Below are 26,703 nucleotides of genomic sequence, written 5' to 3' on the forward strand. Positions count from 1 at the left end.
TTCAAGCCCTAATCTTCCCACCCTAAATTAACTGCCCCCCCCCCTAAAATTCCCCTGGTCTATCTAGAACAATCAAACTAAATCTATCACTTCATTTCCTGATTAAGACAACAGATATTGAGTGTCTCCAGTCTGTCAGGTCCTGACCTAGGTATTATAAGAAATTATAAAATAACTAGGAAGTAGTTTTTGATCTAAAGAATTCATTGGTTGTTGGGGAGATGTCGTACAGACTTCAAAGGGACTACAAAATAAAACTGAGAGAAGCAAATGCACAGCTCAGCTCTCCGTGACACAACCCTACCAAGAGCCCTTAGCTAAATTCACCAGCTAGTCTCCACCTGTAAATTGAAACAGTTCTATTTCAGTTTCCATACAATGGCAAATGTGAATGAGAAGGCTGTATTGTTCAATCTTTGATTATCTCTAGATAGATTTTACACTTTGTGGTCTATCAGTGGAAATTTGTAGTTGGTCTATAGACCAGATTGAAGCTGATGGGATGCAACCAAAGAAGAATTTTCTATTTTTCCCCATCACACTTTTCTCTTGAGCGCTGATGAATCTATCCCTTAATAATATGTCTGACAGAACTTTGAGCTTTCTGGTCAGTTTCATGAATTAAAATGTCCAAACCAGATGGGATAAGCTTTTTCATCCCAGTTTGATGTCCACTTCTTCCTCTAATTCCTGCCCTAAGCAGGCCTAGGTATGAAGAATTTGTGGGTAAAGAGAAGGTTTTTAGGCTGCGGAAACATCTCTTCTTCCCCCTCATTTGATGATGAAGTGCAGCTAAAGATGCTATAGTCTAAGCATGTCTTATCTAGGGCTTTTCCCTCTATTCTTGAATAACTCTAGGTTGCCATTAATGCCTCCTGGGTTGTAAGAAACCAAGTGATGCCTCTACCATATGCAAATGCAAAGTCTTTGGGGCACTGTGCTTAGAAAGATATGGGTCAGATCAGCCATTCCACTGTAATAATAAACAGCACACCAAAAATGAAATACCAACTTTCCCTTCTTGAAACCACCCCAGTTTTGTAAGTAACTCCCTTGGAAATTCCCTCACTCAGCTGGAGGCAACACCCACTGAGGAGGGAAAGAAAAAGCCACCATATGCCTCCCAAGCCATAATATCTGACCCTGGTCATCCTCCTCTCCTCCTCGGTCTTCTATTGAAGCAAGTTTTGCATAAATAGATGGAGATGGGAGAGCCAGGATGATGGTTGAGGTTTCCAAAGTCCTCAAAGTAGTCTTTTCCCCCATTCATTTGGCACTGGATTTCCATTTGACCTCAGCTTTGGGTTCTAGTTGCCAATTCTGGGCAACAGAAAAAGTCCGTTCAATAATCTACATATAAAACAATAATACTGGCCTATATATTGTCTAAAAGCAGCAGGAACCTTGCCTGTTTGTGCATCACAACACTATCACTGGTATACTACAGGCAAAGTCTGCTCAAAAGGAGCTTACATTCTGGAGGAAGAAGACAAAAAATATATGCAGGCATACATAACAACCAATAATGCAAAAATCAGGGACAAGTACTGTGCAGATTATCATAAACAGTAACTGAAGCAAACTGAGATTATGTGATCAAGAAAGGTTATTCTAAGGAGGTGACATCTGGGATGTGATTTGAGTTACAAGGAAAGAATTAGTATGTTGAGATCAAGAAAGAGCACTCAAGACAATGAGAATAGCTCATGCAAAAGCCCTAAGGTGAAGGACTGTGTGGGTGGAATAGAAAAAGGGATAAGTGATACAAGTTTCAGTTGGAGAGGCAGGTAGGCAATAAAGCTCATGGAATTTTTCCAATAATAATTTTAATTATAATTATTGACTTTTTATTATTCTATTCTATTATATCATATTATATTATTTTTTAAATTATATTTTATTATTATATAAGCCATTGGAAGATTTTAAGCAAGAAAGTGACATGTATGGGGTAGAAATGGAGGTCAATTGTAATTCAAACCAGAAATGATGGGTGGCTTGGGCTAGGTCTACAGCAGTGAGGATGGAGAGATTTGAGAGCACTGAATATATGCTTGAAAAAATAATGCACAGGTCTATCTGATAAATTCAATGCCAGGGGTGAGAAAGAGCGAGAAATAAAAAATAACATGTACATTTTTGGGGGTGTGCCATTTCTTGGAAAAAGGCAAAACAGAGAAGTAGTATGGAGGATCAGGAGTTGTCTTTTAGTCACATAAAGTCTGAGATGACTTCCTCTTCTGTCAAGTAAGACAATCAGTAGGCAGTGGGCATTTAGACACATGAATCTAAATTTTCTGAAAGTATCAGGGTTTAAAAAAGCATGTTTAGGAGGCATTAGCAAATATATTTGAAGCTATAAGACTAGGTATGTTAACGAGCATTCGAATCTTGTTAAAATGCAAATTCTAATTTAGTTATGGCATGCCTAACAAGCTCCTAGGTAATAAAGATGCTGCTGGTCTGGAGACCTCATTTTGGGCTACAGGGGTTTATAGAGAACGGGTAGATGGAGACCATGGCCCAGGACAGAGACCTATGAAATCCAACATCAGTAGCAGGTGAAGAAGGAGCCATTACAGATGTCCCTCAGTTGTTTCCATCCTCTCCCTCTTTTCTTCTACTCATAAACATTTAGGAGACAAATTACGTGTCAGGAGCCGTGTTGAACAGTTTCTTAGGTTCCCCTATTGACTAAAAGTTGCCAAACCTTTATTCAGTCTTTTATTCTGCAGATAAATTTCCCACTCTCTGCTGCTAAGACCTTTCTGCTGAACTCAAAGGCTCTGTTTACATGTTTCCAGAAATATTCAGACTACAGATTAGAAATTTTTAAATGTAAACACCTGTTTGAAAGGACCCCCTCAGGAGCCTTAACTACCTCTGTGCAGATGTAGCAGAGGAGCAGGGAGATTGGGAATAGGATGCTTTGGCCACGCTTGACTTTGGGAATGAAAACGGCTGGGAACTGAGACCTTCACCATCATCCAAAGGCAGCCAAGTGTGGAGTATCCCCTTCAATTTCAGGAAAGAGGAGAGTCTTTCCTTCAAAGGCAGGCCTAGGCTCCATCAGAACTGATAATGATTGTTCTTGACAAGGGAAAAAAAAAAGGAAAAAGAAAGACAAGAAAAAAACACCACCGCGACATCTAGTTAAAGGAAAACAACTCAGACTGAGCATGACTCATCCGAAAGCAAACAAGTCAATTAAGGCAATGATGCCTCTGAAACAACCCCATCCCCCTCTAGCCCAGCTACTAAATTGCATCTTGCTTACTTCTCAGCTCAAAGACACAAAGGAAACAGAAGGTGGGGACATAGCCTGGATTTATGAGTGAAGAAAATGGTGATAAAAGCCAGGGCTTTGAAAAGCAATCAGAGCTGCCAGCCTTCCAACTGAGAGTGTTTAAAATAGCACCATCAAATAAGAGCTGCATATAAAGTCAAATCTTAAGAACCCCTTTGGACATGCTTTCCAGAGTTCCAGAATAATATAGCCATGTCTCCTTGTCTCACCCCATCTCTCTCTCTCTCTCTCTCTCTCTCTCTCACACACACACACACACACACACACAGTCAAAGGATGCTGGGATCTAGGATGACTCTGAAGAGCGGAAAGTGAGCATGACATCTATGATCTTACGAAATATTGGGTGTAGTGAGGAGAGGATACATTGTTTCATTAGGCCATGACTCTATTGCTTCTACTTTTAATAATATAAACGTCCATGTGGAGGACTTCCCAGAGAGAAGAGCAATTTCACACACATGATCCTATATAATATGCCGTCATATCACACCTGTGAGAGGAGTCAGAAATATTACCTGTTCTGTTTTCATTCTTGAAGAAACTAAAAGACTCATTGATATAATGGGATTGTACAAAATTACTTCATATGTCAATGAAAAAGGAGGTTAAACCAAGGGCTTTGACTCTCAAGTTCGACACCAACTTTAAACCTTTGGTCGGAGATGTGAAGAGTGACAACTTTGTTCCCACGGTATGGCTAAACTGTGCTCCAGCTTCCCCAAAGTGTGCTGAGTTCTCAGATGAGGGACATTTCCTCATTCTAGAACTTGAAGGCCAACAAGTCAAGTCAATGAGTTTATTGTTTGCTTGTTTTTTAAGTATGTTTTATTGATTATGCTGTTATAGTTGTCCCAATATTTTTCCCTTTGCTCCCCTCTGCCCAGTACCCCCCTTCCCTCCAACAATCCCACCCCCCTTAGTTCATGTCCATGGGTCATGCATATAAGTTCTTTGGCTTCACCCTTTCTTATATTATTTTTAACTTCCCCTGTCTATTTTGTTCCTACCAATTATGCTTCTTAATCCTTGCACCATTTCCTTATTTCTCCCCCTTCCCCCTTTCAGCTAATAATCCTCCAAATTATCCCCATACCTATGATTCTGTTTCTATTCTGCTTTGCTTAGTTGGATTTTGTTTTCATTTTTTAGATTCAGTTGTTGATAGCTGTGAGCTTGTTATCATTTTAATGTCAATAATTTTGATCTTCTTTTTCTTAAGTAAGTCCTTTTGACATTTCATATAATAATGGCTTTGTGATGATGAACTCCTTTAGCTTTACCTTGTCTGGGAAGCACTTCATCTGCCCTTTCATTCTAAATGATAGCTTTGCTGGATAGAGTAATCCTGGTTGTAGGTCCTTGCTTTTCATCACATTGAATACTTCTTGCCAGTCCCTTCTTGCCTGCAAAGTTTCTTTTGAGAAATCAACTGACAGTCTTATAAGTACACCTTTGTAGGTAACTTTCTGCTTTTCTCTTACTGCTTTTAAGATTCTCCCTTTATCTTGAACCTTTGGCTTTTTAATTATGATTTGTCTTGGTGTGGTCCTCCTTGTGTCTAGCTTGTCTGGGACTCTGTGCTTCCTGGACTTGTATGTTTATTTCCTTCACCAAATTTGGGAAGTTTTCCTTCACTGTTTTTTCACTTAAGCTTTCAATTTCTTGCTCTTCCTCTTATCCTTCTGGCACCCCTATGATTCAGATTTTGGTATGTTTAAAGTTGTCCCAGAGGTTCCTAAGCCTCTCTTCATTTTTTTCAATTCTTATTTCCTCATTTTGTACTGGTTAACTGTTTTATTCTTCCTTATGTTCCAAATCATTGATTTGAACCTTAGTTTTCTTCCCTTCACCATTGGTTTTGTATGGATTTTCTTTCATTTCATTTAGCATAGCCTTCAATTCTTCCTTTATGCATCTGCCATACTTAAGCATATCTGTCAAGCCTGTGAGCATCTTTATCACCAGTGTTTTGAACTCTATGTCTATTAGGTTGGCTATCTCCTCATCTCTTAGTTCTCCCACTGGAACCTTGATTCATTCCATCTTTTGGGCCATACTTCTCTGTCTCCTCATCTTTACAGACTCCTGTGTTTGTTTGCCTCTGTGTCTTAGGTAGAGCTGTCACTCCTGTTACATTGTAAGGGCAGAGCCTTAGGTATTCATCAGTACAGAGCAACCCAGTTCACCATGTTGTGGTGCTGTGTATGTGTGTGTGTGGGGGGGGGGTCTGAGGGAACAATGATGCTTGCTCAGCACTCACCTCTTTTCCAGGAACTTCTCCCACTTCTGTATGGGACTGGCGCCCCTCTAGTTGTTGCCCTGGCCTTCGTTCCCCTGGTGGGTGGGTCTGTGGATGTTCTAGGACCATGGGGCCTTTTCAACAAGCGGACTCTGCTGAGAGACCGACAGTTTCTTCCTCCGCCCCAACCCCCACTGGTTTGCACAGTGAAAAGCAATGAGGCTTTATTTTCCCTGGTGCTGGAACCATGAACTGTGCACTCTGGTCTGGTGCTGGGAGTGCTCCCCAGGTGTCCCTCCTCACTTTTTAAAACCTGTGACTGTGCTTTCCACGGGCCTGCCAGCTGCTGCCACCGCCACATCACATCCTCTCTGCCCTGGCTCCACCCCTCCTACCTGTCTGAATGAGTATTTCTTCTTTATATCTTTGTTTGTTGGACTTCCATGCAGCTTGATTTTCTGGAACTTCTGGTTGTCTTTAGCTTTGAGGGAGTTGTATACCTTCTTAGTTGTGGAGGAAGATGCAGTGTGTCTGTGTAAGCCTCCATCTTGGCTGGAAGTCCAAGTTTATCATTAAGTGCTGATATGTCAGAACTGTGCTAGCTACTACAGGAGGTACAAAGGAAGGTCTGGTGTACTTGCATGCTTCCATAGTCAACATAGTTTCATGGTAGCAGGTATGAGAGAGAAGTTATGTTAAGTAGGAAGAAAGGGAGAATGATAATAATAATGATGGCAGCAGTATGTTTATTCATTCAACTAGTGTATCCTATGTTCCTGTCCCAATGCTGTCACTGGGATAATGATAGTGATGATAATGGTGATGATAAGGGAGGTGACTGTTGATCATGGTGCTGCAAGGCACTGGTTTGGGAATCAAACCAACCTAGGTTCAAATCTCAACTTTATCACTTCCTAGTTGAGGAGTGTTAAGCAAGGTGAGCTTCATTCACTCTTCTCTCAAATGGAGTACCTTGCTTGCCTTTAAGTCATGTCAACCAACTTGACCACCTACTCTGTGCCAGGAATAGTGGTACATGCGGAGTACACAGATATGAGAAAGACTTTACTCCTATGCTTGGGGAGGTCATGTTCTAGTGGGGAAAAGAGAATATATTCCAATACCTTCTATAAACTACCTATGAAAATGTCAGGTATGTGCAATGTGCTCTGGGAATACAGAGGAAGGTATAATTAATTCTGCCTGGGTTCAAGGGAAGGCTTCAAGGAGGAGGCACTTCAAACAAAGCATGTAGAATTTTTTCAGGTGGAGGAGAGGAACCAGTAAATGCAAAGGCAGAGGAACCTGAAATAGCGGCTTATTGTGAGAACAGCAAACTTATGTTGTAACTATAAAACATATTTGTGGATGCGAAGGCGTTCTGTAAGCCATAAAGCCCCATATCTGCACACTTAGGGGCACATTACGTTTATATGGATCCATGATCAGCATGAAGCACTGAGGTTATGTCTCGTCTTGCAGCGTTTCTGTCTTCATATCTGCCTTTGTGCTGTTTTCCACTATAGTTTCTGGAAAAACACAGCCTTCCTTCCACAGCATGGGGCTGGACTCTTTCAAGCAAAGAAGACAGAATATAAGATTTTGTAAAAGGATGCGGGGGGAAATCACTCAGAACCACACTGCAAGAAGATGGGCTGCTCAAGTCACCAACAGGAGCAATTAAGTCCATTGGCAGAAAGTCAAATACTATACTGAGATGACTTCAGGCTTAGGAGTAATCACATTAGGAACTGTAACAACTTATTTTCTAATTATAAAAATAAAACACAGTCCTTATGAAATATTCACAAATACAGCAAAATAAAAAATACTCAAAATATCACTTAGGTAAATGAGTGATATTTTTTGCTTTTAAAAAAGTTGGAATTATTCTAAATAAATTGCTTTGTAATAGGACTTATTTCAATAAGGCTGTTTTGTGAATGTTTTCCCATGTCATGAAATTCTCTGCAACATGATTTTAATTGTGAAATATTTCAGATATAAAAATGATTTAGAAAGCATAATGAATGCCCAGGTAGCTATCTCCCAGCCTAAAAAATGAAGTGATGCAGACACTGTTGAAGCCCTGGTGTCTGTCATGATTGCTGTAGGTGCTGATCTGCAAAGGGGGTAGGCCATGGCTCCCTCAGACCACTACCTCAGCCCTCCTGCCTGCTTCTTCAGAAACAGGAAGCTCTCAGGATGGCACCGTGGAGGGAGGTTTTGGAAAGAAAGCACGCTATGACTCACCCCAACAAGCTGGGTGTTTTCTGCTTTCCTGTAGATCAGGCCACCAAGAAAAGGCTTTCACTGTGTCCACAAAGCCCCACTGTAGTGCAGTAACCCATGTGCTTGTTTGTATCCCTACTTGACTGGTTTTTTTTTTTTCAGGAAATGACCTTGTATTTCCCATTCATCCCAGTATCTATTGTGGTGCATAACAAGCAATTATTAAAAATAAAAAAATAAAAATAAAGTGGCAGGTACTTTCTGACTCTGGGGCATAATAATCTAGAGGTTAAGAATGTGATGCCTAAAATCAGATTCTCTGAGTTTCAGTCTGAGATCCACCATTTACCAGTTATTTAACCCTCTAAGCTGTAGTTGTTTCATTAATAAAATCAAGAAGAGTATCGTTCCTACCAGCCCCTCAGGTGTTCTCAACCTCTGAAGCCAACAGCTCCACTCTTGTGGTCCTTTCATTATGTCCTGAAATCCCACCATTAAAAATCCATCACTGCATGATCATCATATTCCTTTGGAATGTTGAACCAGCACATAAATGCTGCCTGCCCCCAGGAACTGCCCTACCTCAGGCTCCATGGATACTAAGTAAAACTTGGTTTTTAAATTCATCTGACTCCTAGCCTAAGCTGATTGGTCCAGAGGTGGCACTGGAACCAAGCTGGGCTAAGAAGTCTCTTCTGTAGAATTTTTTGAAATATAAATACAGAATGTAAAATTTAGTTCTTTCTAGTGGCAGATTCTATAAGATATAAAACTCAAAAAGTTTCCCATTATTTCTCTCATCCTATGTAAGAGTAAATGATTATTTACTCTCATCCTATGTAAGAGTAAATGAACCTGGCTGCTATGGCTCAGTAGATTGAGTGTTGGCCTGTGAACCAAGTGTCGCTGGTTCGATTCCCAGTCAGGGCACATGACTAGGTTGCACGTCAGGTCCCCACTTGGGGGCACGAGTGAGAGGCAACCACACAGTGATGTTTCTCTCCCTCTCTTTCTCCTTTCCCCTCTCTCTAAAAATAAGTAAATAAACAAACAAATAAATAAATAAATTATTTTAAAAAAGAAAAAGAAAAAAAGAGTAGATGAAGTTCCTGGGACCCAATTGCATCCTTGTCCTTCCCAGATTCTGGCAGTTAGACCATTCCTTAGATTCCCTGAAACAATGAATTCTGCTCTTTACTTACATTCAAATTTGCTTTCTATCCTTTGCAGGAGAGAAAGGGGTATATGGGAGAAGGGAGAAAGGAGGGAAGAAAGAAAGGAAAGAAAAGAAAGAAGAAAGAAAGAAAGAAAGAAAGAAAGAAAGAAAGAAAGAAAGAAAGAAAGAAAGAAAGAAAGAAAGAAAGAAAGAAAGAAAGAAAGAAAGAAAGAAAGAAAGAAAGAAAGAAAGAAAGAAAGAAAGAAAAGAAAGGAAAGAAAGAAAGAAAGAAAGAAAGAAAGAAAGAAAGAAAGAAAGAAAGAAAGAAAGAAAGAAAGAAAGAAAGAAAGAAGAAAGAGAGAGAGAGAGAGAGAGAGAGAGAGAGAGGGAGGGAGAGAGGGAGGGAGGGAGGAAGGAAGGAAGGAAGGAAGGAAGGATGGAAGGAAGGAGGGAAGGAAGGAAGGAAGGAAGAAGAGAAAAGGGAGGGAAGAAAAGACTATTATTTCAATTCTTTAATTGAAAATAGCCCTAGAAGAAGCAATGCCTTTCACCACTAATATCTAAGAGTAAATTAGAATCAGAGAACTTCAAATATAGAAAGAACCTTAAATCTAATCTAATCTAATCCAACCTTCTCACTTACCAGTGAGAAAATTACATCGCAAGGAAGAGACAGAGCTTACCCAGCTCTCTAAGGGGGAAAGGCAAAATCATAGTGTCTTAGTCAGTAAGTTGTCATAACTAAATACCATAGGCTCCATGATTTAAACAACAGAAATTTATTTCATCACAGTTCCAGAAGTAGAAAGTCCAAGATCAAGGTCCAGTGGAATTAAGTTTCAAGTGAGAGCTTTCTTCCTGACTTGTAGATGGCTTTCTTCCTGTGTTCTCACATGGCAGAGAAAAAAAGCTTTCTAATGTCTCTTCTTATAAGAGCACTAATCCCGTCTGACCAGGGCCCCACCTTCATGATCTCCTCTAACCCTAATTACCTACCAAAAGCCCCTTCTCCAAATTCCATAATATAGGGGGTTATGGCTTCAACATATAGATTTCTAGGGAACACCATTTAGTTTATAACATATAGAATTAGACTTTAGATGTCTGGAAATGTCTTTAAAGATCTTCTAGTCCAAATTTCTTACTTTCAGGTAGGAAGAAATTGAGGGCCAAACAAAAATAGGAGTTTTTCAAGGGCCTAGTGGCATATTTTACCCACAGATCATCCTCTAACAGGCTAAGAAAATCTAGGGGCATCAAGAAGATGTGAAGTTGCAAGAAAGCTGCTGGCATGGCCTGATAAAGGAATGAGAGTAATGGTAAAAAAGTAAAGACAATTGAATTTAGCCAGTTCTGCAAACCTTACAATCTGAAAGGTGGGAGGGGGACGTAGGTTGATCAGCACAGATTAATACACATACTAGAGGACTTTGCAAGTCTTTCCCTTTTATTTTTCATCCTTCTGCATCCAACCAGCAGGCCACAATTATGCGTGCACTCCACGGTCCTGACTATTTGGATATGCAAATCAACTATGTCCATGCATAATTAAGACAGACACTGTGGAAAGTTTCATTTTCCAGGGGAAGGCTGCCAGATAGCTGGAAAGAAAGGCCAGCATGAACTGCCACCTTGCTTTCTTATCTCAGACTATGGTCTAAGGCTAGTGGCATCCAGCCTTCTCGTGCCCTTTTTTTCTCTTCTGTTGCTGCTCTGGGGAGTTTCAGGGGTAGCCCTTGTTTCCCTGGAGAGACCCTGGGGTCTTCCACAGAACTGTGCTGGGACAGAGTATTTTCTGCCTCCAGTAAGAGCAGAAGTAGGTAGCTATATGCCTGGAGGCAAAAGTTCATCCTCTTTCTAGAGTTAGCAGATTCGCTTTATGACCCAAGAGGAAGGAGTTATTTCTGAAGCACAAACACCTGGGGAATATTTATAGAAGGGGAGTGCACAGCTTATTGAGCCATTGCCTCCCAACTCCAAACACACCTTTATTACACTATTCTGTGATGCTGGAACTGGGATTCAAACATCTGAGCAAGGGAGCACTGCCTTCTGGACCTGGTACCTCTGAGGAGGGGTAAAGAGGTTAGCTCTGAGAGTATGAAAAGGGGTGGGAGCTGAAATCAGCTGTTGCTTCCAGGGTAATGAGCTATTGCTGGGCCAGCAGCGATAGGAGTAGCAAACAAACTGGGAGCAGGAAGTTCTTCTCCCTCGTTTAGCCTTCTAGCCTAGCAGAAATTAGGAGGAAGCCCCCTAACAACAGAGAAATGCATTTTCACAGTCCAAGTTCCAGCATTGCAAAACAGCAAAAATGGTCAGTGTGGAGATGAGAGACAATAACATTTTAAGAACCAGCATCGTCCACCTTTTCAAGTGTATTTGAACTTCTCAAACTCAGTCACAGCTACTCATAAATATTTGGTAATGTTAATTGCCAAAATCAACACTTATATGAAATAATAAGGGGAAAGGAGGGGAGAGAGAAAAAAAAAGTGTGTTTATATTTATATGCATTGGTGTATGAATGTGTATACTTACTTGTATGTATTCATAACAAACAAGGAAGAAAATCCCAATAGCTGTTACAATCCTTGTTTCTTTAACAGGTAGTTGTAACTTCTTTCTTCTCTGTTATTCCTTGTTTCTTTTGTATTCAACCAGGACCTCAACTGACTGAGTTCTTTATTTGACAGGGTCCTAAATCTTCATTTCTGAGGGGTCTGAATCCCATCTTACTTTGGTTGCTATTATTTTCCATTAAGTTTTACTATTGGATATGCCATTACCAAGAAGTATTCAAGAGAACACCAAGCTTCTAGACATACCTTTCTCTTACCTTCATTGTATGGTAGTCTCCCAGTTTCCCCTTGGAGATCGATCACTCCATTAAGACATTACTTCCCTTTTTTGTTCACAGGCATGAGTGAAAACTGAAATAGCCAAGTGGTAATCTCAACTTCCAAATCAATGAGATGTTTGATGTGTCCCCTGGTAGAAGCATTTCTCTAATGGGAACTTAAACATCTCTGCTGACAGAACTCAAAGTTATAAGAAAAACAGCAGAAAGCCCACAAGAGGGTCGCAGTAGACCTGAAGATATGTCACCCAAACCCCTGTCAAGAGAGCTATTGCCCAGCTATGAAGAATGTGGTCTGAGAGAGCTTGAGCTGTCGGGTCTCTTAGGGCCCACTTCAGCTGCAAGGAGCCTCTTCAGCAAAGTCACACCCTTCCTCAGACTGCATGTACCTGGGAACAGAGGGCTATAAAGACCTGGCCATTTTTGCCAAAATGCAATACTGTACTTGCTTCCAAATTTCCTGCCTGGCTGGCTGAGGCTTATGCAGGCCTGCATTGCAGTTTGAAGTCTCCCTCTGCCCAATCCCGCTTCCTTCTTTGCCTCCTTTAAAACAAAACAAAACAAAAACAAAAACAGACAAACAAAAAACCCTTATCTGAGGACATGTTTATTAGTTTTAGAGGAAGAGGAAGGGACAGAGAGGAACATCGATCTGTTGCCTCCCATATGTGTACCAATGGGGGATTGAACCCACAACTTTTTGGTGTACAGGGTGATGATCCAACCAACTGAGCCACCCAGACAGGGTCCTCCTCCTTCTTCTGTTCACAGATGTTGATATCACAACCCAAACTCTATTTCAGCATCAACTTCTAGAAAACCCAACTTACTAGGACCTAGTTCAATGAGGAGGCAAGAGAGTCACCTAGGGCACAAAATGAAAGGAGGTGCCCATTCTCAGGTGAGTGCCCTGGGCAGCCCCAGGGTGGACTGTAGCATACAGTGCTGGGGTCCTCCTCCAGTTGCCTCAGCTTTACTGTTTCCACTGAGACAAGCTCACTGTCCAGCTGCTGGCATCTACAAATCTGCCTGATGGTCTCTTTGGCCACTGGAAACTTCTCTGTCCATTCATGGGCAGGCAGAAATACCAGAGTATTAGCAACCCTCAAAAGCAACCCTCAAGCAAGGAATAAGAGAAGCTGGTACATAAATATCCTTGCTCCCTTATACCTTAGGTGAAATAACTGAGGTGAGTGTTCCATATTGGCTCCTAGAATTTCACAGTGGAATTAAGCTTCATTTTTTCACAAAAGAAATGTATTTGATAAAGCATCCTTTGGTGGCTTTCTTTCTTTCCCTGTTTCACATTTATTGTCCCCTACCATTGTGTTCTGCATCACCTCTCAAACAAATTGTTTGCAACCAAATCTTTGTCTCAGGATTTACTTTGGGGGAAACCAAAACAAAGACAATACTGTATCTGATTGGCTTTAAGGCCCAGATTTTTAAATCCTGCTGACAGTACTACATCTCCCAGAACCCCTCCAAGCACCTACACTGGACTCCTAGTGAGCTCAAAACACTGAACATTAAGTGGGTATTTAACACATTGTTGGACCTGTATGAATCACTGTATAAGAAACATACTCTTTTCTGGTTTGCATGCTGTGCACCCCTATGTTCATAGCAGCATTATTTACAACAGCCAAGTGCTGGAAACAGTCTAAGTGCCCATCAGAAAATTAGTGGATCAAAAAACTGGTACATTTACACAATGGAGTACTATGCAGCAGAGAGACAGAAGGAACTCCTACCTTTCTCAACAGCATGGATGGAACTGGAGAGTATTTTGCTAAGTGAAATAAGTCAGGTGGCAAAAGACAAATACCATATGAACTCACCTATAAGAGAAACCTAATGAACAAAACAAAAAGCAAAATAGAACCAGAGGCATGGAAACAACGAACAGACTGACAGTGACCAGAGGGGAGGGGGAGGGGGTAAGGGGGGAAAGAAGGGGAAGAGTCTAGCCAAGGAACAGGTATCAATGACCCGTGGACACAGGCAGCAAGGTGGGGATTGACTGGGGAGGGGGGGAGCAGGGGAGAGCAACAGGGGGGAAATTGGAACAACTGTAACAGAACAACAATAAAAAATTATTTTAAATAATATTATTATTAACTACTACCTGATAAAGTACCTATTCATTTTTTTTAACCTCAGGCCAGATATCTTTGCCTTCTCCAAGCCTTCCCTAACCCCAACACTTCCAGGTCAAAAATTAATCTTCCCCCTTTCTGTACTTTCATAACAACTGGATTTCAGCACTTACTTTGTGTCTTACCTTATAGCTACTCTTGTGTATGTGTGTCTCCCCACTGGACGCCTGCTGACCAGGTTTTATTCATTCCCCAAAGGTACTTAGTAAGGAACAGCTGAACATGTTGAGATATTTTTCTTCCTTTTCCTTCTGCGAATCCCTCACTCTCACACACTGCCAAGACCTCCTGAAGAGATTATGCTCCATCAAGGCCAAAATCATTCCTCTAAGTAACAGGAAGATCTTGTTAAACCTGTGGTAATAGTAACCATTTCTGTCTGGCAGCACTTTACAATTTACAAGGTGCTTTCACTTCCATTATTCATTTGATTATCCTTTTTTTGGCCAAGTGTTGTTCCATGTGCCTGGGAAGCAAAGAAGACAGCCAGGCCCTCTGCTGCTCAGTCCTGAGCCAATAAATAAAAGACAAGACAGTCGAATTGATATTAAGGTATCAACATTATTGCTTGCAGAGCTGTGTGGGGAACGTTGCTTAAATCAAATCAGGCTTTCTCCTAGGCCACCTTCTGCCCCTGCCACCAAGTATAGCCCCTGAGATCTGGCTGAGGGAAGAGTCTATGGAACAGATACCATCTTAGCCAACTGCCTGTGAAATAGCACTTGCCTTGCACCCAAAATGCAGTTTGTAACATATTAACTCTATCCAATCAAGAATATTTTTCATATCATTAGACAAACACAAAAAGGAAGGAAGGAAGGAAGGAAGGAGGTAAGGAAGGAAGGAAGGTTGGTTCTCATTCCATAAGCTGGGATGAGTAAGGGGCAAAGACTTGTGATAGGAGTGTTACTCAAGCATTCTTCTGTCCTAAGAAATGGAGTGGAAGTCCCTTAGTGAAAGATGAACCCTAAGAATAGGTTCCCCCAAAATATACCCTCAGGGACATTTGGGTTAATGGGGATTATATATCTCTTGTGCATGTGGAAAACATGTAAATAGTTTAAGTTCTATATTTGAGAATGGTCAGTTCGAGAAAAGATACTAACTTGCTTTGAAAATTATTAGGAAAATATATTAGAATCGATAAAATATTCATTGTCACTTTTTTTAAAATGGTACTGATTATCAACTTTAGTTAATTAAAATATATACTATATAAAATTAGCAAGTGTCTCCAGATAAAGTTCTGATAGTGTGATATTAAGCTAACAAAAATATATTTAACATGTCTATTGCAATATTGTTTGATTTACTAATAAACCTTATCTTATAGACAGGAAAAATATCAAACACTGTTCAGTCTCTTTCTGAATGGCTATAAGTTTGGTAGAATTGGAGTACTGATACATTTTACCTTATGACATAAAATCAATAAAAGTCTTACATATTATATATGCATTATATATTATAACCATTGTCACTTTTACTGAATGCTTAAGATATACAGGCACTGGGGGTCACTGAGTCCCCACAACAACCTTATGAAGTTGGTAGAATTATTGCTATTCAATGAGTGCATGATAAGCAGAGAGAACAAGTGACTTTCTGAAGTCACAGTGGCTCCCAGGATTCTGAGTTCATTCCAGGTTTTATCACTTACTAGTTCTATGACTGTGAGCAAGTCACTTAACCCCTTTGAGCCTCAGTTTCCTTTTGGTAAAAGAGAAAATATAATGTCACACCTTCATGACTCCTGGTAATCCATGTCTTACCTACTTTAAAACGTTTTCATGGAGGGAGATTAAAAAGGATCATGCACATCAAAGTGTTTTTGGAAAATTAAAAGCCTGGATCAATGTAAGGGATTATAGAAGTCATTAATGCACAGCATAGTACAAATTGGTCACAAACACTGCTAGCTCTTGCCAATATCTACTCTTCTTTCTTCATTATGTTAACAGAACTTCAATTCTATTTCAGGGGGCCATGTACCTAGTTAGAAATATTCACATATCAGAGTCCCTATAGCCATAGGTAGAGCCATATGACCATTTCCAACCAACTAGATATAAGCAAAAATCTATTGAGTGGAGCTTCCAGAAAGCTTTTGTTTCTCTGATAGAAAGGGACAGAGTCTGTCCTGTGGTTTTTATCCTTTTTCCTTCTTCCTGCCTGGATTGCAAACTTGTTCTTAGAGACAACACATCCATCTTGCAAACATAAAGACAAAAGCCATATATTTAGAATGTTGAAGCAGAAAGCTAGAAGGAACCAGATTTCTACTACATGTAGCCAAGTACAGTACTAATTAACAATAGGTGTTCATCATACCAACAGGGTTAAAATGCATTCTCAGACTCTTTACTATAATTTTTTCCTTTAGAGTCATTAAAGAATGTGATGCAACATGGCATATACTTTTGAAATAATTTTTAGACCTAGAGTAGCCCAAGTGCGGATTCTGCAAGGTCTATTAACTAGCTATATAATCCAAAATCTTAACTGTAAAATGACAATACCAATATCCACTTTGTAATGAGTTCTACATAGAAAGGGCATGGTGCATATTAAGCACTCGATGAATGTTTACAGTGTTGTTGGTGGGGACAGAGGAGACTCTAACAGCATTTCAAGGTTCTGATCTAAGCTGGAGGGTCATGGATCCTTAATGAAAACATGTGCTTTTTGGCTTTCTGATCAAACCCTGTTTTAATGCCATACTATTGGACAGTAAGAACTGCCCATTAAACCAAGAGACTTAATACTTTAGCATCTAAATGAGCATCAGCCACCTCAGAGGCAGTGTGGCATAGGATTAAGAGTTCTGGCTTTGGAGCCACATGCCCTGGGTTTGAATCCTGGCTTCACCTGTTCCTACTCACATAACCTGAGGTGGATTACATCATCTCTCTGGGGCTCGATTTCTTTTTTTTTTTTTTTTTTAATGTGTTTTATTGATTAAAATATTACATTTGTGCCAATTTCCCTTCCCTCTGCTCCCCTCCACCCGGTGGCCCCCCTCCCTCCAGTTGTCCCCCCCTTTTAGATTATGTCCGTTAGTTGTGCATACAGTTCCTCCCAACCTCTCTCCGTCTATTCCATTCCCTCCTACCATGATCCCCAATTCCTATATCATCTCCCTCCCTCTCCCCACTCCCCCTCCCTGTTGACCTCCCCCCAATATGCTTCCCGTACCCACAGTTCCTTTTCCACTCTCGTTGCCTGTTTAGCTTGCCTTTGTTTCATCTCCCTAGCTTCTGTTTTTTAAACCAGTCCCTTTAACATCTCATATAACAGTGGTTTGGATCTAATGAACTCTTTCAGTTTTATTTTGTCCTGGAAACACTTTCTCTGTCCTTCTATTCTGAATGACAATTTCGCTGGATAGAGTATTCGTGGTTGTAGGTTTTGGATTTTCATTACTTTGAATATTTCTTGCCAGTCCCTTCTTGCTTGTAGGGTCTCCCTTGAGAAGTCAGCTGATAGTCTAATTGGGACCCCTTTGTACATAATTCTTTTCTTCTCTCTTGCTGCTTTTAAGATTCTCTCTTTATCTTTAATTTTTGACATTTTGATTATAATGTGTCTTGGAGTGGTTCTCCCTGGGTCCAGTCTCTTGGGAACTCTCCTTGCTTCCTGGACCTGCAAGTCTATTCCCTTCCCCAAGTCTGGGAAGTTCTCCTTTATTATATTTTCACTCAATTTTTCAAGTTCTAGTTCATCTTCCTCACTCTCTGGCAAACCAATGATTCTTATGTTGGGCCTTTTATAGCTGTCCCAGAGGTTTCTGATCCTCTCATCGTTGCTTCCCATTTCCTCTCGCTGCATTGGTTGACTGCTTGTTCCTTCTCCATATTCCAGTTTGTTGAAATGAACTCTGGATTTTTTTTCCTCACCATCTGTCTCGTATGTGGTTTTGTTCCTTTCGTTATGAATGTTTTTCGCTTCTTTCTTATCCTTTTCCTGCTCTTTTGTGAATTCTGTAAGCCACCTGATAACAATGGCCCAGAACTGAGCCTCTGACAGGTTTCTTATCTGTTCATCTGTCAGGTTCTCTATCTGTTGCCTGGTGAGTTGTGCCACCGGGATTTCTATAGTTGTCTGCCTCATTTTGACAGATGCGTTTTGTTTTCTTGGGCCGGCTGTAGGGGGCAGCGCCTGTGTACGCATCACAAATCAGCGACCGGTGCCTGTCTGCGACCTATTTCGCAGCCCTGTGGTGCTTTCTTTGGGGGCGGGGGTCCAAGATGGATTCACACAGTTATTCAGCTAGGAGACCGGGATCCGTCCTCCCGCCCCCCTGGGCCTCACTGTTCAAGGCGATGCGGTGGCTGCTTTCCCCAGCGCCGGGGTCGCGCACCGCCAGGGGCTTGACTGCCGCCGGGATTTTTCGCCGCCCCGCCGCTCCAGGTGCGACCGCAAACAGCGCTGCCCTCTTTAACTCTTACCTGCCCAAATGGCACCGCTGGTTTATAACTTCATATGTTGGGCTTCCGTGTAGTTTTATTTTCTGGAATTTCTAGTTATCCTTTGTTTTGAAGTAGTTGTATTCCTCTCTAGTTGTAGAGGGAGACCTAGCGTGTCCGTCTAAGCCTCCATCTTGGCCGGAAGTCGGGCTCGATTTCTTTTGGTCTGGTACACTTAACCTCACAGAGGGTGTCAGTAGACTCAAATGAGATAACAGATGCAAACATGCTCAACCTGTAGAGGTCATTATTACTGTTATTTGCATTCTCTTCTCTCTCTGGTAGAGTAGTAAGCCCAGTGCTGGCAGGGAGCAAGGAGAGGGTGGGGAGGGAAGAGTTTGTTACAGCTACAAATTGAATTCCATAGATACAGAATCGCTGGCCTGCGAAAACCACTGAGTGTATTGCTGAGGTCAATGCCAGCCTTGAAGCAGATCTGACCACAAAGCCAACGAGACGGCAGCTGCCTGCTGGGCAGTAGTGCCTGAGAGGATGGGGAGCTGGTGCTAGAAAAGGGGTTCACAGTCCTCCATCACTCCTTGGCTCTGCTCTATGCTGGCCATTTCCCCAAGGGCCCCCGCAAAGCTGAAAATAACTTTGCCTCCAACACAGCTCAATATATTTTGGGCTGATGAGGGATGGGGGAGGGGAAAGTAGAGCTGATTTCTGCCTGTTGGTAATAAAAAGCCTCTAGAATGTACACAGCTCCCCTTGAGGCAGACACAGAGGGGACCCGCTCAGGCAAAGACATCACTGTCCCCGGCCAACGGCTGCCCTCCTCTGTGAACCTGTAGCTGCCCTTCTGCCAGCCAAGGCCTCTCGGGGGACTTATTATCAAGATCAAGTCTATCCTTTTCTTACGGCTCTGCATTGCTTCACTTGGGTTTAAATATAGAAGCTATAAAAAGGAGCAGGGGGAGCCGAGACGCCAGAAGCTGCTCGATGTAGCAGTCACTGCCGCTGTGGCCCTGCATCTGCACAGCTGGGTGTAACCGCATCGGCAAGGGGGCCAAGGAAAGAGCACATTGTGGAGTCCGGAGGACCTGAGATCAAGTCTTATAACGTACTGCCTCTGACACTCTGAGCAAGTCATGTAACCTCAATGATCCTCAGCTTCTTTGAGATTTTTTGGTGTTTCTTGTGTGTGTGTGTGTGTGTGTGTGTGTGTGTGTGTGTGTGAAATACTTTAAAAAGCAGTATGAACAGCTAAATTTTTTAATAGTTATAGCTGACACTTACTGAGTAGTAAATATGCCCCAGACTCTGTTCTAAGCCTTTTACACATCATAACTCACCCCTAAGAGGTAGACATGCTCTTGTCACCATGTCATAGATGAGAAAACTGAGGCAAACAGAGGTGAAGTAACCCAGGGTCACACAGAGAGGAAGAAGAAGGCGTAACAAATGAAGAGTGCCCAGCATTGAGAGGGCCTCACTCAGTGGTAGCTATCCCAGGGAGGTGTGCCTACGTCAACAGAGCAGCTCTTACTGTCCTTCCTTTCCTATAGACTGTAACGATGCATCCATTGTCTCACAATAACTCTGGGTAGTAGGCAATAGCAGTGCTGCTGTTCAGATGAGTGTATCAGACAAGAACACAAAACCCACTCCAGTATTTCAAAAAGAAAGACCTTAATACAGGGACCTCATTGCACAGGTGATGAAAGAGCTGAAGTAATAACCTGGGGTAGTATCAAAACAGGAAATTGCTATCATTTCCATGCCCTTTGGCTAAAATAAGAATCAGTCAGCCAGAAGCTAAACCCCTTGAGGAAGAGGCTGTTGAGACTCAGAGTGATGGAGAGGGCTCAGTGGAACTATAGGTGGCAAGTGGCTAGCTTCCTCCCTTCCCACCATCTAGCCTTCCACTAGCTAGTACCATGCACTGGCCAGGTCTACTTGGAAACCGACCTTAGAGCTTGGGGAATGTAGTTACCTGATGTCTGAAGCAGAGCAGAGGGGGGGGGGGGGGGGGGGACAGGCAAGTGACAGTCACAAAGAGGAAAATATGTGACTTATCCAGGCCACAGAGCACATGAGAGGGAGATCCAGAACTTGAATTCAGGCCTCCAAATTTTTATACTCCTCCCAGCTGCCTCCCAACCCCTTAACTTATCCAACAAAGGATTCTCTCAACTCTTTATTCCACTTATTATACCATATTTTCTAGAGCTTTTCCGATCTTTTCAAGCCTCAAACTTCACTGCAACTTTAACCTATTTCTGTGGTGGACCTGGTTCCTATGTCTTGATATGGCCTCAAGACCATGTGACATAATTCCTTTCACATCTACCCATTTACTTCTTCTCTGTACCCACTCTTAATGCCTTCTCGTAATCTAAATGAGTGCTCCATCCACCCCATATCAGTCAGGCTTTAATCAAGGAAGCTGTAACTCTATTGGCATTATGGAATAAAAAATTTATTGTATGAATAACACATTCTGTAACTGTGGGAGAAACTAAGAAGTTAACAGCCCGGAAGGGGACAATTGGAGGATCAAATAAAAGTCACCATCAAGCCCTCCTGAAATACAGGAGTCTTTGAAGACTGTTGTTGCTGTATCGAGTTGTGGGTCTGGAGGTGATAGTGAGCCAGGCAGGCAGGCAGAAAGAGGAGCTAAGATGAAGTTGAGGACAGTAAAGACAAGTTGGAATTTTCTGACATTTCTGCATCTCTCACCACAAAGAGCAAAGATGAACTGGATGGAGTCCTCTGCCACCTCTGTGTGTACCCTTCACCATGTTTCTCCACAATGATGTTCAGAGAGGAAAGACGACTGCTTCACTTGCAGCTTCCAAACCATGTCCAAATGTCTCATTTGGCCCACACTAGAACTACAAAGGGCAACATGGCTCTAGCTTAGCAGGTTCACAGAGTACAAAGCCACTCCCCAGCTCCAAGCTAACCCCATGAGCTATCCCTTCCTCGGGGTAATCATACTTCCATTATCACCTCTCTTTCCTGCCATTTCAAGTAGTCCCTCTCCATTAGTTCTTTTCCATCTGTCCAAGAACATGCTCAGTCTCTTCTATACCATAAACAGAAAACTTTCATTCACAACTGCTACCTTCTAAAGAAAACTGTCAGCTCCTCTTTCAACCAAAATTTAGGAGAAAATGGAGCATATGCTTGATGCTTCCAAAGCCTAACCACCTGCTTGCTTCTTAGCCCCCTGACACTGAACTTCCTGTCCTACCTCTCCACTGAAAGCAGTATCTTAGTGAGTAATAATGCCCTGCTCTTCACTAATCCAAACTTTCATTCTTCAGGGATCATCTCCTCTCTAATAGTTGACATTGTTAGTGACTCCTTCTGTCTTGGCTCTCACTCCTCCCCTGGCTTCTCTGACACCATTCTCTCCTGGCTTTCTCTTCTACTCAGGCTACAGTCTCATTATCCTCCATGGGTCTCCCATCCCTTGCCCATTCCTTAGATATCAGGATTGGGTGGGGTTCTAGCTGTGGCTATCTTGCTATATAAACTCTTACTCAGTGAGCCCACCCAGCCCCAGGACTTCAAATGGTAACTACCTTCTAATTACTTCCAAGTATTGTGAGGGGAGTGAAGTCAGGAACAACCTATGTCACCATCTTGGTGAGGTCAGTCCCCTAGATCTATACTTCTAGGTCAGAATGCCTTCCTGAGCTCCAGACCATAATTTCCAGCTACCAGTTGCCAATATTATGAAGTGATGTCTAAAGAGGACTAGTCTTTAAGTGGGCAGAGATGAAATGAATAAAAATCAATAACAATTAACTGATGATTTTCAAGCTCTTATTTAGTTGTAGGCATTATGCTAGGAGTTTTACATACACTATCTCTCTGAATCTCACAAACTCTAAGAAGTAGGTATGTTTTAGCAGCATTTTACAGATAAGAAAACTGAGGATCAGAGGGACAATAAACCTCAGATCTGGCCATGATGAAATAAGTGATATTGGACAGGCCTTGAAAAGATAAACCACAGGGTGAGAGGAAATATTTGAAAAACAGAATTATCATAAAATACTTGTACTAAAAATATGAAAAGAGTACTTGCAACTCAATAAGAATGCAATCAACCTAATAAAAATGGGCAAATGATTTGAACAGACATTTCACCAAACATGAAAGTCTCATTATTACTAGACATTAATAAAATGCAAGTTAAAAATTCAGTGAAGCACCACTATACCCTCATATGATTAAATATAAAAAGATGGATAAACTTCCAGTCAAAATGGAAGCATAAGTAGACATGCTTTCCCTCTTTGTGCACCCACAAAAAGAATTACAACTAAGTCTCGAAACAAATAGCACCCAGAACTATCAGGAAATCAAACTGTATGGAAGTCTGACAAAAAAGGATTTAAAGAAGCCACATTCATCCAGAGAGTAGGAGGGGCAGAGATGCAGAGACAGGGTGAAGAGGTGATGGGATGTGGTATAGCATGGAGAGGTGGTGGAAGTGGCAGAATAGGCATGGGCAGTCTCACATTCATGTGTGGTGGGTAAAAATCATGAGATACACCTTGGGAGTGAGTGACCCAGCCCCAGGCCAGACCATACAGCCCAGGGGGGAGTCCAGACTGGGAAGATAAATCCCCATAACTTCTAGCTGTAAAAAACAGTGGGTTTTGAGGTGGTGGAAGTAATTGCCAGATTTTCAGGAAACTCCACTTAAAGGGCCTGCACAGTCTTAAAACATACACAGACTTTCCAACCAGGGCAACAGCTGGAAGGGTACCAGTCACATATGGGGAGTGGGTAAAATAACTAGAAACAGGGCAAGTGCTGGGCAAACCCCCTGAAGCTAGGCAATGGCACAATCCCCTTTCCAAATCCTCCCCCCAACACAGAGCCACAAAGTGGTGAAGCAGCTTGCTCCACCCTGGAGATTAACTAAAGCTCTGCCCCGCACAATTTACAGGTGCCTTATATAGGGAGTCAGGGCAGCTCTACCTAATACAATGAAACAAACACAGGGAGTCTGCAAAATTGAGGAGACAAAGAAATATGGCCCAAATGAAAGAACAGAACAAAACCTCAGAAAAAGAACTAAATGTAACACAGATAGCTAACTTATCAGCTACCTAATTCAAAACACTGGTGATCATGATGCTCAAAGAACTCATTGACTATGGCAACAACATAAATATAGAAATGTAGGTTACTCTAAGGGAAATATAGAAAAATCTATAGGGAACTAAGAGTTAAGGGAAGAAAGCCAGGATTCAATCAATAATTTGGAACATAAGGGAGAAGTAAACATTAAACCAGATCAAAATAAAGAAACAAAAATTCAAAAAAAAAAATAGGGGGGTAGTATAAGAAGACTCTGGGACATCTCCAAACACACCAACATCCAAATCATAGCAATGCCAGAAGGAGAAGAGGAAGAGCAAGAAATTTAAAACTTATTTGAAAAAATAATAAAAGAAAACTTTCCTAATTTGGTGAAGGAAATAGACATATAAGCCCAGGAAGCACAGAGAATCCCAAATAAGATGGACACAAAGAGGACCACACCATGACACATAATAATTAAAATGCCAAAGATTAAAGATAAAGAGAGAATCTTAAAAGTAGCAAGAAAGAAGCACAGAATTACCTACTGTTCAACTGATTTCTCAAAAGAAACTCTGCAGGCAAGAAGGACTGGCTAGAATTATTCAAAGTGATGAAAAGCAATGACCTATAATTTAGATTACTCTATCCAGCAAAGCTACCATTTAGAATGGAAGGACAGATAAAGTGCTTCCCAGACAAGGTAAAGCTAATGTTGATGTTCATCAACATCAAGCCATTATTACTTGAAATGTTAAAGGGACTTATTTAAGAAAAAGAAGATCAAAACTATGAACATTAAAAAGGCAACAGATTCACAACTATCAACAACTGAATCTAAAGAATAAAAACAAAAACAAACTAAGCAAACAACCAGAACAGAAAAAGAATTATAGGTATGGGGATCACTTAGAGGGTTATAAGCTGGGAATGGGAAAGGGGAGAATGGGGGGAAAGGAGCAGAAATTAAAAGTATAATTTGTAGGTACAAAATAGACAGAGGAACTTTAAGAATAGTATAGAAAATGGAGAAGCCAAAGAATTTATATATAGGACCATGGACATGAACTAAGGGAGTGGCAGATTGCTGGAAGGACAGAGGGTACTGGGTGGAGGGGGACAAAGGGGGAAATACTGAGACAACTTTAACAGCATAATCAATAAAATATACTTTTAAAAGACTGATAATACCAAGTGCTGACAGAGGTGTGGAACAATTGGCACCCTCATGCATCACTAGTAAAAATGAAGAATGGTCCAGCACTTTGAAAAACTACTTGGCAGTTTCTTATACAGTTAAACATGCACTCATCTTGTGATCTAATAATCCTAGACCTGAGTCTTTTCTTAAGAAAAAGGAGAGCATATAAAAAAAATAAGATCTGTACCTGAAAGTTCATAGCAACTTTATTCACAGTGGGCAAAAAGTAGAAACTATGCAAAAATCATCTGAGGAATACTTAAAGAAATTGTACCATATCCACACAATGGGGAAAGAACGGTCTTTTAATTAAATGGGGCTATAATAACTGAATAACCATTTAATGCCATAAAAAAGAAGGAACTCCTGGCTACTGTGGCTCAGTGGATTGAGCGTCGGCCTGCGAGCCAAGTGTCGCTGGTTCGATTCCCAGTCAGGGCACATGACTAGGTTGCACGTCAGGTCCCCAGTTGGGAACGCGAGTGAGAGGCAACCACACAGTGATGTTTCTCTCCCTCTCTTTCTCCTTTCCCCTTCTCTAAAAATAATAAATAAATAAATAAATAAATAAATAAATAAATAAACAAAAAAACAAACAAATAAATAATTTTTAAAAAAAGGAACTGCTGCCCTGGTTGGGTAGCTCTGTTGGCTAGAGCATTGCCCTATACCCCCAAAATTTGGGGGTTCGATTCCCAGTCAGGGCACATACCTCATTTGCAGGTTTGATCCCCAGTTGGGGGCAGGCATATGGGAAACAGGTAATCAATGTTTCTCCCACACATCAATGCCTCACTCTCTCTCTCTCTAAAATCAATAAACATTTTTTTTAAAGGAAGGAACTGCTGACACATGCAATACCACTGATGAATCTCAAAAACATTATGCTAAGTGAAGGAAACCTCATACAGTGATTCTAATTATATAAACTTCTAGAAAAGCCGAACTGTAGCAGCTGAAATCAGATCAATGTTTGCCTGAGGCTGGCTATGTATGGTAGGGAATTAACTCCAGGGAATATGGGGTTACTTTTTTTTAATCCTTGCCCAAGGACATGCTATATTGATTTTTAGAGAGAGGAGAAGAGAGAGAGAGAGAAAGAGAAAGATTGATGTAAGAGAGAAATGCTGATCTGTTGCCTCTCATACACACCCCCACCTGAGACAGAACCCACAACCTAGGCATGTGCCCTGACTGGGAATCGAATGACGTACCTTTCAGTTTACGGGATGAAGCTCCAACCACCTGAGCGGCACTGTCCAGGGTGATGTTGGTCACACTACTGTACACAGTTGTCAAAACGAATTGAATTATGTACATAAAATTGGTGAATTTTATTACAAATAAATTATATATCATAAACTGATAAAAAGTATGAGAAGTTCAAAGTAAGTATCCGTGTATGTACAGGTTATAGAGAGAAGAACAAAGACACACCTTAGAACAGGAGGCTTTAGAAAAGGCCTCTGACAGTCCTGATGAATCTTAAGCAATAAGAAGGCGTGAGTCAGGCAGAAAGCAGTTCTCCTGGCTGGTTCTGCAATTGTGATAGCCCCTGTCTGCCTCTGTTGGCCAAGGACCAACGTGGGCCCCAACATTAGACTGCGTTTAGGAAAACGGAGTAGATTTAATGAGTTCCAGTTTTAGACTGAAATGGAGAATGGGACCGGATGGGGCTTGTTCTTATCAATGCATAAGAGTGTGTAGATATAAAGACTAAGAGTAACATTTGAGGAACTTTGCAGTAATGCAGAACACTTATGTCTTCTGTGCATCTCTGCCACAAGCACGTGTCACTTTGGACTAGTCACCTTCTTTCTCTGGGCACAATATGACAATCTGCAAAATGGGAGGGGAAGAAGTAGACTTGATGCTCTCTAAGGTCTCTTCCTTATGTAACTTCCCAGTTCAAGTCCCGACTGCTACTGCATGTGCACTCTTCTGGTGGCTGTTTTGTCTAAGAGGCCAGCGTGTCTGTCCTGCCTGTGGGACTCACTGCCATTTCTCTTCATTCTGATGACGTCCAAGGGTCAC

Source organism: Furipterus horrens, unplaced genomic scaffold, assembly GCF_987537825.1.
Source record: "Furipterus horrens unplaced genomic scaffold, mFurHor1.1.pri manual_scaffold_3, whole genome shotgun sequence".
NCBI lineage: Eukaryota > Metazoa > Chordata > Mammalia > Chiroptera > Furipteridae > Furipterus > Furipterus horrens.